General features: G+C 35.9%; 1 protein-coding gene across 6 annotated transcripts in view; it reads right to left on the reverse strand.

The window, feature by feature from the left end:
• The window catches only part of ITPK1 (inositol-tetrakisphosphate 1-kinase), a 328,102-nt gene that overhangs the window by 249,890 nt on the left and 65,818 nt on the right, over positions 1–12,394 (reverse strand). The gene's annotated exons all lie outside the window — the stretch shown is intronic.

A 12,394-nucleotide genomic window follows, 5' to 3' on the forward strand; every position in this document is an offset into this window, starting at 1 on the left:
CAGTTACTATAAGGTAGATAGATCAAGGAGCATCATCTTTGTTTTGGAGATAAACAAAGGTAAAGCTGGGCAAGATCACCCAAGGGTTTAGAAGCAAAGCTGAGCCTGAAACTATGCTCCTGATTCCAAGTCCAAGACTATCTACACTACACCATATCAAACAAAAACCACCATTCTGAAATCACTCCTTAACAAAGGAACCTCAACAGTACAACCCATATCTAGAAAAGAATATCCACTTTAACACAAGAATATGTTCTTGTGTGGCAACAGATTATGCTGTCATGTGTTTTAAGAAAGCTAGACTAAATAGAGTATTTGAGATGAGCTTATATTTTTTGTTAACTCAGTGGCAAGGAATTGGAAAATAAGTGGATGCTCATCAATTGGGGAATGGCTGAATAAGTTATTTTGTATGAATGTAATGGAACATTATTGTTCTGTAAGAAATGATGAGTGGACTGATTTCAGAAAAGTCTGGAAAGATTTATACGAATTAATGCTGAGTGAAGAAGGCAGAATCAGGAGAAAATTGGTACACAGTAACAGCAAGATTATGTGATAATCAAGTACAATACATTTAGCTTTTCTCAGCAATACACTGATACAAGACAATTCCAATAGACAAGGGAGGGAAAATGCCATCTAAATCCAGAGACAGAACTATGGAGACTAAATATGGATCAAAACATAGTATTTTCATCTTTTTTGTTTGTTTTCTTGCTTTTTTTTTCTCATGGCTTTTCCCCCATTTGGTCTGATTTTTCTTGTATAACAAAAAGGGAAATGTACATGTATTTAACTTATATCAGAATGCTTGTTGTCGTAGAGAGAAAGGAGGAAGAAAAAAATTGGAACAGAATCTCACAGAAATGAATGTTGTAAACTATCCTCATATATTGGGGAAGAAAAATATTGGGGGGGAAAACCTGATAAATACAACTCACTGTACTAAAGAATGCCTCTTTCACATTTATCCAGGCCATTACTTGCAAGAAATATGGGACAGAAAGTTCAACTCTGCTCCCTATGCCCATCATCCATCCACAATGTTTTAAAGGAAAATAGAAGATAAATTTGGATTATCAAATGATTTGTACTTTTTTCCTCCAGCCTTGCAAACACATTAGGTCATAGCAACTATTCAGAGGTCCATGTGAAGGGAGTAGGTAGGACACCTCATTTATGTAAAACTCCACTCATTTTTACTTCTGTTGGTAAATCCTCCAAATCCTCCAAATTCTTCAGCTCTCAGAATTTCTGAGATCAGGGGCTCATAACTTGGGGTCCATGATAAGGAATTCTGAAGCTGGTGGAAAGGGGCACAGCAGTGAGAAGGTAGAGAAAGGAACTACAACTTTACTTTCACTCAATTCTAACTAAAATGTAAAAAAAAAAAAATTATTAAAGCTTTTTATTTACAAAACACACATATGTATGGGTAATTTTTCAACATTGACCCTTGCAAAACCTTTTGTTCCAAATTTTCCCCTCCTTCCTCCCACCCCCCTCCCCTAGCTGGCAGTAGTCCAATACATATTAAATATGTTAAAATACATGTTAAATCCAATATATGTATACATATTTATACCATTATCTTGCTGCACCAGAAAAATCAGATCAAGAAGGAAGAAAAAAAAACTGAGAAAGAAAACAAAATGCAAGCAAACAATAACGGAGAGAGTGAGAATGCTATGTTGTGGTCTACACTCAGTTCCCACGGTTCTCTCTTTGGGTGTAGATGGCTCTCTTTATCACTGAACAAGTGGCACTGTTTTGAATCATCTCATTGTTGAAGAGAGCCATGTCCATCAGAATTGATCAAATTCTAACTGAAATGTACCATTTCTTCATTTACAAAATTTTTAAAAATTATTCTGATCTACAGATCAGAAGCCTATGTCTATAGACTTCATCAGACTGACAAAGAGAATACATGATACTAGAAAAATAATAAAGGGGGGAGGGGGGAATTGTCTCTGTCCACACATACACAGATACTTGGCATGTTCTCAGGTGTTTATTTGTGTGGAATGGAAATTTATCATCTATACCACACAAATAAAGTATTTATATTCATCTAATTTTCTATTCCCCGAATAGACCATAAGTTTTTTGTGAACAGGGAACTTTATCTAGCCAAGTATCCAACAAGTATAGAGTTAAACCTACTACCTATAGAAAGTAAAGCTAACTACCTTCAACACATGTTAAACCCTTTCCCTGGCCTATACCTACAGTGTATTGACTAAACAAAACTAGTAAGTAAAAAAATGGAAAGAAATGAAATCCTTTCCTGAAAATGTTCCATGACCAGTCAAATCTTGTGATTGCTTTGAAGTTTACTAGTGACATATAAGCCAGCCTGACTCTGTATTCAATACTAATTCTGACAGGAAAATATATTAACCGATGTTCTCAGGGGCTAACTTCACCCTCTGCAAGAGATTTCTTTACATAGCAGGATGAAAATGGCTTTCACAGTTTTTATGTCTCTTTTGAGACCCATATAGACCATAAACACCTAAAAACTCACCCATTTCTTCCAAGCCAATGTTGGACTCTGGAAAGGCTTACTTATCTTTTCTAGCGGACCTAAAGAAATCTCAACACATCTGACAAATTAAATTTATTTTAATAATTCTGATACTGGGGCAAATCTATGACTTCATCAGTTTAAGTACCTTTACCACTACAGATCTAAAGACTTTTGAGGCTTGTCACCAAGTATCATACTTTCATCACATTTCCATGTTTTTCATATAGGAAATAATGTGAGAGGTTACAAGTTGGCAGAATTCAGTTCATTATAAGGAAAAATTTTCTAACAGCGAGGGTCATCCAACAATACAATAGGCCAGTTTCATTACATAAAAAGATTACCGTCAATTGGCATACGGAAGCTTCGGGCTAAAAAATCATCAGCCAGAGATGTTACAGAAAGAGGAACAAATCAAATAAGTGAGGAGTAAATCAAAGTAAATGTAAAAATGTAAAATGAGGAGTAAATCAAAAAGCATTCATGCACACCTGCATTTTTGATTTTCTTCACAAGCTAATTGTACAATATTTCAGAGTCTGATTCTTTTTCTACAGCAAAATAACGTTTTGGTCGGGTATACTTATTGAGTATCTAATTTATATTTTAATATATTTAACATCTACTGGTCATCCTGCCATCTAGGGGAGGGGGTGGGGGGTGGGATAAGAGGTGAAAAATTGGAACAAGAGGTTTGGCAATTGTTAATGCTGTAAAATTACCCATGTATATATCATGTAAATAAAAGGCTATTAAATAAAAAAAAAAGAAAAAAAAAAAAAAAAGAGAGAGAGCATGTATAAGGAGGAGCTCTTGGGGCCAAGGGACAAGCCCACTCTTGGAGGCAGAGACAGATTCATTGCATTTTCCACCTTTGTGCTGCCTGGAGGCTAAAGTACAAACCTTTGGACTCGGAGACATTTGGAGGGAGCTAGAGACAGAAGCTGGCAGAAGCAAAGGACTAGCAGCAAGATCCGGAAACCCTCCAGAAAACTAGCCAAGCCCCAAGTGAAGGAGATAAGATTTTGACAGAAACAATAAAGGATTTGGACTTTAACTCCTGGCTACATTTGGGGGTGATTACTCTGAACTGAAACTAAGGCTGCCTCCAGAAGTCCCCAAAGAAACCTGCTCCCAGAGAACAATATATTTTAGAGAAGAGAATATTACAGCTGGATATAAAATTTTTGGCCATGGGCCTAATTCTTTTAATTGTCAGTAGATACTATTTCCAGGACTCGTGTGTTCTTTTGTTGTGGGGCTGCTGCTAAGTCCTGTGCGATTTTAATTGTAGTTCCAGCGTATTTGAATTGTTTTTTCTTGCTTCTTGCAAATTTTTCTCTTTGATCTGGGGGTTTCTAAATTTGGCAATAATATTCCTGTGTTTTCCACAAAAAAAAAAAAAAAAAAAAAAAATCAAAAAGCATTCATTAAATATCTACTAAAAAATCAGAGCATTGGCAACACCAAAAATAAAATACTCTCTATTCACAGGTAATATACATTCCAAGAAGAGTCTAAAGGAACCTTTTCATTAAACACACTTAATAGAATTCTACTAGAAGAAGAGGAACATAAGTTTAGGTAAGGTACAAACCCTGACTTCAGGAAAGCTTAAATTATTAGAGATTGTATATTCTATATTGTAGTCACTCAGTAAAATGTAATCTCAATGAGGGTATATAGACCCTCATTTAATCTTTCTTATTTGCACATTTGGTAGGGGCTTATTAGGGGATTAATAATTATTTAAATTTCATATATTTAATTCATCTAATAAGGGATAAGATACATACATATAAAGCTATAAATATAAAATATTACATGAAAGTTGTATGACAGGTATAAAACAGAGATCTAAAGGGAAATGCTACTAACATCAAAAGGGAATACCTGATTAGGTATACAACTCAGAGAAACAAACACATACCAATCCTCAATATTTGATAAATCCAAAGACTTCAGTAAGAGCTAATTATTTGAAAAACTAGGAAAACAGAAAGAAGTTTGGCAGAAATTAAGTTATAAGACCATCTTCTCACAATAGATATGTGAGATAAATTCCAAATAAATGGATACATGACTCAGATATAAACAGCAACATATAAAAGAAAACAAATAACAGAAATTATTTCTAAGCAAATGACTCCATACATCTAGATCTTAACCATGGACTCTCCTATGCCCCAAACAAGCGGTACATTGCTGAAATTACTGGCCTTAGCAAACATTTTGAACCTGAATGTCTTGACATTGCCCACATCTAAAACAACTAACATCTATCTGACAAGTAGATGAGTGTCAAAGGATAAATAAGTTGAAGATAGTGATATATGGGAAGAAAGTTCTTCTAGGCATAAGGAAAACGGAAGCAAAGCTAGAATCAGTCAATTTAGCTATAGCAAATAGAGTAATATGAAATAAGGATGGAAAGGAAAGGTAGCCACCACCAAGAGGACAATGACATGCAAGTGAACTGAATTTGAATGAAGAAGAGCTGTTCAAGGTCACCTGCCTCACTTTCCCCTCCAGAGCCATCTGGATCCAGAGGCCAGATAGGAATCAGAATGCCTGGAGATGGCCCCAGAACTGTGGTTTCTTTACACTAAAGTCTTTAACAGATCTGTTTGACTGAGGCAACACTCGATCAGAGATTAAGGGTAGGAAAGAAAGAAATAAGGTAGGTAGCAAAAGGTCTCTTTTACCTGGTCAAAAAACAAAAGAAAACAAAACAATTCAATCTGGGAGGGGAAGAGTCTGAATGTTTCTGGCCAAAATAGAAACAATTTCTATTTACATTCACAATGAGCCCAAACAGGGCCCAAAAGGATCTACTGTTGATCAATCAAGGACAGCATCTGGATTTAAGGAAAGTACTAAAGACAAGGGAACTTAAAACTTCACTCATTCAGCAAGGGAAATGCTTATTTTATTTTCCCATAGCAAAGGGCTTATCTCTATCAATACAAAAAGATTAGCCTGGCAATAATAGATTGGATTAGAGGAAGACAGAAAAGTCTGGAAACTATGCTAAAAGACTATTTCAATAGTCTTAAGTGGGGACTAATATGGTCAAAGAAACAATAGGAAACAACATTTTGAACATCAGAAATTAGATGAATAGATGATGTTACAGAACTAATCAGTGATATCAAAAGGAAAATCAACTTTAAAGAAAAAACAATTTGTTTTAAAATGGATATTGCTATCCCCTCTGCATTCCCCTCTGCAATGTGTTCTTCCATATGCTATATTGACTTCTCTAGCACACTATGATGGAAAGATTCCTAGATTGGGAGCTATTTAAACAACCACTCAGTGAGACTGAGCTCAGCTCTTCACAACTGAGATCTGTTTTTTCTATTCACTATAATAGCGCATCCTGAAATTAAGATATAAAAATATAAATTTACAGAACAAATTTAACCAGGAGTAGAAATCTTCTTTTTAAAACATACCTTAGGATTTCTTTACATAGTTCAGTTTCCCTGGAAACTATGAGCTTACTATGAGCTTCCAAATCATTACAAAATTTTTTACTTACAATGAATTCTTGAGGAACACACCTATTACATAAATCACCAACCTATCATCAGTACAACCCTCTGGCTTTTTCTGAGACCAAAGGTGTTATAAGTAGGTCATACACACCTTTCCAAAAGCAGTGCCAATTAAAGTATTCTACAAATACGATTTTCAGAAGTTGTTTGTTGAAGAATTATAAGCTCATATATATAGAATATAAAGATCTTAGAACATAGCAAGTTATCCCCAAATGATAAATGATCAAATGATATAAATAGGCAAGTTTCAGAAGAAAAAAATCCATACTATCTATAGCTACATGAAAAAATTCTCTAAGTCACTTACAATTAAAGAAATACAAATTAAAATAACTGAAGAAACATCCTCATTCACACCTATCATTTGAAAAAAGGAAAAATGCCAAAATTTGGAGAGGCTATGGGAAAATAAACTTAAGTACATGCTTGGTGGAACTAAGAAAAAGAGAAGGACATAACCTTAAGAGGAAGGATCAAGGTGGTAAAAATCCAGGGTTCGACAACTAGAAAAGAGTAACTTGGCAAGTGTTGGCCTACCCTGAAAATGGAAGCCCTGTATGAAATTCACTCATGAAGGGACTCATAAAGGGACTGATGTAAAATAGAATCATGACTATTTGGTAGTCAGTCAATAAATATTCATTAAGTGCCTACTATGGGCCAGGCACTGTTTAAAATGTCTTAGTGTGTGGTGTTTTCTTCTTTAAAATATAATGGTTCTTCTCTGGGAGCAGGTTTCTTGGGGAAGTTTTCTGGAGGCAGCCTTGGTTTCTGTAACAAGTAATAATCACTCCAAATGCAGCCAGGTGTTAAAAGTTCCGATCTCTTATTGCTTTCTCCAAAATAGCCCAGTTAGTTTACTTGGTGGCCTATCTCTCTGCTTGGTTCCAAGAGCTCACTCCAAATGTCTCCAAATCCAAAGGTTTATCCTTCAGCCTCCAGCCAGCACAAAGGTGGAAAATGGAACGAATCTGACTCTACCTCCAAGAGTGGGCTTGTGGGCTTCTGTATCTCCCAGAGTGCTCCTCTTGGACTCTTGGCAATGTTCCAAACTAACTAACCTGAAGCTAAGAGCTTCTTTATATATGATCTCCCAAAGGTTGACTCCTCCTCTGAGGGAGAGATTAAGGGAGGTGTGAATTCACAAAGTTACAAAGTTAACTTTGTGAATCTCCTATACCAGTGAACTCCAATGAGTACTTAAATACATTAGTGAGTTAGAGAATTTGCTAAATACCATGCTAAATTAGGCAACTGACATCACTTTGTAAGGATTTGCTCTAAGGTGTGAACCAATAAGCATTGTATCTATTCCACTGAGTTAACACTAGGATTCTAACATTAGTGAATAGAGTATGAGTCTTTATGTCAATCAGTTCATGGATAAATTTTTATTAAGCATCTACTAAAAATGATGACATCAAAAGTCAAACTGTTAAGGGAATAAAGAAGTAAATGAAAAGAAAGATAGTACAAGCACTTATTATAGACAGTCATTTAAAGAAATTTAGCCACAAGAAAGATGATTATAGTAGGGACAGAAGGGTCAAGTGAGAGGTTTTTATGGCTGGAGGAGAATGTAGGAAGAAGAAAAGGAGATAAGAGATAGGAAAAGAAAAGGATAAGTGATTCTTAGAAGGGGCAATCTATAAGTTTAACCTATAAGGGGATTGCTTACTATCAGGAGAAAGGGAAAAGGGAGAAAAATTCAGAACATGGAGTTTTGTAACGGTGAATGTTGAAATCTATCTTTGCATGCATTTGGAAAAATAAAATACTAATAAGAAAATTAAAAAGTAACTTCCTATAACTGACAAAAAAAAAAAAAAAAGTGCCAGTACCTGGCACTTTCTCAACCCTTAAAACAGAGGGAGGAAGGAGGCAATAAACTAGAGGAATAGAATTGCTTATGCTATTAAAGGCCTTGGTAAGGAGTAAGGCCAGAGGTAGAGGAGTTAGTTGTAGAAGGTATCTGAATGATAGGTGGGCAAAAAAGGAAAAGATATAGTTCCTAGCAAATGGATTAGAGTAGCAAGGGCTGAGCTGAGGTTATGTAACATAAATCTATAGTAAACCCAATGAAAATGGTTGCAGGTTCTTCTCCACTTACTTTTAGCAGTAGAGGTATAGGAGGATGGGATGGTAGGAGTCATCCAAGGCTAAGGTGGCGCAGAGCACAATTATGATATGATAAAGCCAGGTATTCAGGAGAGGAGAATTGGTTAATGTTAGCCAACAAGTCAAGAAAGTAAAGAGGAGAGAACAAACTGGATACTAAAGGAGAGATAGCTTAGGAGAGAATTGAGGGGTTAAAGGACTGGAGGTCACAAGTAGGGTTTGGTAAAGGGAAGACAGAGAGAGAGATGGAAAGAATAAGGAAATTTCAGAATTCTTGAACATGAAGGTTTTGATAGTCAGAAAAAGGAGATTTGGAAAGGCAAAAAGATTGTTATCAGAGAAGGGAATTTCAGAATCCATGAACATAGAAATGGTACATTGTGGAGCAAGGCAAAATCAAACATATAACCTTTAGCTGGGGATGAGGTGAGGTGAAGGAACAAGTTATGGAAGGGGACTAGATTGTGGAACTGTTTGCCTACAGAAAAGATATATATATAATACACATACACACACACACCACTTAACATACCTACCATAGGACCCTTGTGAGGGTCAAAGGATCACAACAAAGAATATAAATACACTTAGAAAATTACAAACTATAAACATTCCGGATTTCACAGTAAGATTCTGAGAAACCAAAATACTGCAATAATAGAGTAAATCAACAGATCAGGAGTCATAAAGGTTGGGGGAGAGAGAGAAGAGATACACAATAGCAGCTATCTATTTGACCGTTACAACCAAGAGCTGTACTAAGCAATTGACAATCATTATTTCATTTGATCCTCACAACAACCCTAGAAAATACTTACCATTATTATCTGTATTGTTATTATCCTATTAGTTAATAAAGAATATAGTTCCATACAACATTCTCTTTGACTTCTCAGTCCAAAATTCTTTTCCCTAGCCACCACTACCTTATATTTGCTGTGCCCTTTTTTTGAGGATAGGAAGTGACTCTGTTGTAACTGTTATTCCTAGAATTTAACAGTACCTGGCACTTTCTCAACCCTTAATAAATCAAAAGGGACAAAATCAAAGAACACCTCACACTTAGACTAAGATGATAAAAGATGAAAATAGTAAAGTTTTTTTATACGTATTTTTAAATTTTAAATAACTTTTTATTGACAGAACCCATGCCAGGGTAATTTTTTACAACATTATCCCTTGCACTCACTTCTGTTCCGATTTTTCCCCTCCCTCCTTCCACTCCCTCCCCCAAATGGCAAGCAGTCCTATACATGTAAAATAAGTCACGATATACAATATATGTGTGCAGAACCAAACAGTTCTCTTGTTGCACAGGGAGAATTGGATTCAGAAGGTAGAAATAACCCGGGAAGAAAAACAAAAATGCAAACAGTTTACATTCATTTCCCAGTGTTCTTTCTTTGGGTGTAGCTGCTTCCATCCATCCTTGATCAATTGAAACTGAGTTATATCTTCTCTTTGTGGAAGAAATGCACTTCCATCAGAATACATCTTCATACAGTATTGTTGTTGAGGTATATAATGATCTCCTGGTTCTGCTCATTTCGCTTAGCATCAGTTCATGTAAGTCTCTCCAAGCCTCTCTGTATTCATACTGATGGTCCGCTCTCAGAGTCTTAGAGCACAGGCGCAGCATAGCCATCACTGTCCTGTTAGGGCCTTGCTGCTGCCCCCCACAGTCTGTAGAGGAAGCTCGGTAACACCACCCAGCCCAAAAAAGAAAGCAGATTCCTTTTGTTTTTTTTTTCTTTGCTAGTTTGTCTTTGATTCTTCTCTGACAAAATGAGCAAAAAATTGAAACGGATCTTAACCACTGACAGCTTCTATACAGATAGAGAGCAGAGCTAAACTCTGAGGAGACTAAAAATAGACTTTCTCCAGCTGAATCCCCAAAGGAGGAGATCATCTGTTCCTCAGCACAGATGAATCTCATAGAAGAAATTAAAAAGGCACTCACAAAAGAAATTTAAAAGGCTCTCACAAGAGAGCTAGAAGAAAAATGGGAAAAGGAGAGGGAGGCTTGGCAAGAGAGTCTGGAGAAGTCATCCCACTCATTTAAAGACAGAGTAGATAAAGAAATCAAACCCCTGAAAAATATGATTAGTGAACTGGAAACAGAAAATAGCTCTCTAAAAAATAAAATTAGCAAAATGGAAAAAAATCCCATAGAACAAAACAACTCACTTAAAAACTCAATTGGACAATTAAAAAAAATATTAAAAGAGTGAAGAAAATACTTCATTGAAAATCAGAATCGAACAAATGGAATTGAATGACTTGAAACAACAAGAATCAGTCAAGCAAAACCAAAAAAATCAAACAATGGAAAAAAATGTGAAATACCTTCTTGGGAAAACAACAGACTTGGAAAATAGATCTAGAAGAGACAATGTGAGAATTATTGGACTCCCAGAAAAATATGATGAAAAAAAGAGCCTGGACACTATTTTCCTGGAAATTATCAAAGAGAACTGCCCAGAAGTCATAGAAACAGAGGGTAAAATAGACATTGAAAGAATTCATTGATCACCTACTGAAAGGGATCCTAAAATCAAAACACCAAGAAATATAGTGGCCAAATGCCAGAACCCTCAAACAAAGGAAAAAATATTGCAAGCGGCTAGAAAAACCCAATTCAAATATAGAGGAGCCACAATAAGGATTACCCAGGATCTAGCAGCTTCCACATTAAAAGATCGGAGGGCCTGGAATATAATATTCCGAAAGGCTATGCAACCAAAAATAACTTACCCAGCCAGAATGAGCATCTTTTTCCAGGGAAGATGGACATTCAATGAAATAAGCAAATTTCACGTATTTTTGATGAAAAAACCAGAACTTAATAAAAAGTTTGATCTACAAATATAGAACTCAAGAGAAAACTAAAAAGGTAAAAAAAAATCTTGGGAACTACATTTCCACTCTAAAGATATATAAAGAATACATGTATACTTTGTTCTAGAAACTAGAGGTGGAAAGGGCATTGTACCTGGAAAAGAGTAAAGTGGGGGTACTACATCTCACGAAGAGGCAAAGGAAACTTATATTTGAGAGAAAAAATGGAGGGGGATGAATACAGTGAGTATCTTACTGCCATCAGAATTGGCTTTAAGAGAAAAATTTTAGACATATTCAATTTATGGTGAAACTTCTCCCACCTCATTGAAAAGTGGGAAGGGAAAAGTGAAAAGAAAATAGTAAAATTGAAAAAGCCACCATAGTAAAACAGCACACTAATGGGCTCTGGGAAGTAGTCTAATAATTCTGTTGAAAAAAAAAAAAAAAAAAAAAAAACCAATCACTACACCAAAAAACCCCACTGAATTATACATACTGTTTGATACATTAATACTATTACTGGGCACATATCCCAAGGACAAAAATATTCCATACATAAACCAGTGAATTATAGCAGTACTTTTTATAGGAGCAAAGAATTGGAAGAACTGGTAGTGTGCACCAACTGAGAAATGGCTAAGCAAAATGAAGTATATCAATGTAATAGTCTAATAGCAAACTATCACTAAAACATTAACTTTAGTTAGGTGAGATTCATCACCTCAATCTGAATATCTTTGGCCAAAGAAATTTATAAAAGCAATGAAAGCATGGAGAGGTTGCAATTTTCCTCCATGGAAAAATAACTCAGAACAATGAAATCACAGGGCCTTCAGAAGTATTAAAGGATAATTTATCTAAGCCAACAAACTGGGGCCTCTTCACAGGACCAAAAGAAAGGATAACAGCACCTTTGACAATTGAGCCATTCCAACAAGGGGAAAAATAGCCAAGTGTTCAAAAAGAGCAGGTTAGAGGTAATAGGGAACTTCTCCCAGGGCTCCCTTGACAAGGAAGAGTTGAGATAGAATACACACTGCTATTTTAAAGAAGCCTGGCTATTATTCAAACAGACAAGAAACTTTCTTCTTACAGCTGGAAGAGGAGGGTGGGTATTTCTCAGAACAACACAGCTGCCGTGGGAACCCAATCCAGGCTTCATACTGGAGAATTTCACGGTAGATGAAACATAGATTGAAATGCAGTCCTGTCCCAATAGAAGACAAGAAGAAAGCCTGCACCTGCACCCAAAGGCTAAAAACTACTTAGTCCTGGAAAATTAACAATTATTACAGTGGTAAACCAAGCATTTGCCCAGTAATTTGTAAAAAGC

The sequence above is a fragment of the Sarcophilus harrisii genome, chromosome 2 (genome assembly GCF_902635505.1).
Source record: "Sarcophilus harrisii chromosome 2, mSarHar1.11, whole genome shotgun sequence".
Taxonomy (NCBI): Eukaryota; Metazoa; Chordata; class Mammalia; order Dasyuromorphia; family Dasyuridae; genus Sarcophilus; species Sarcophilus harrisii.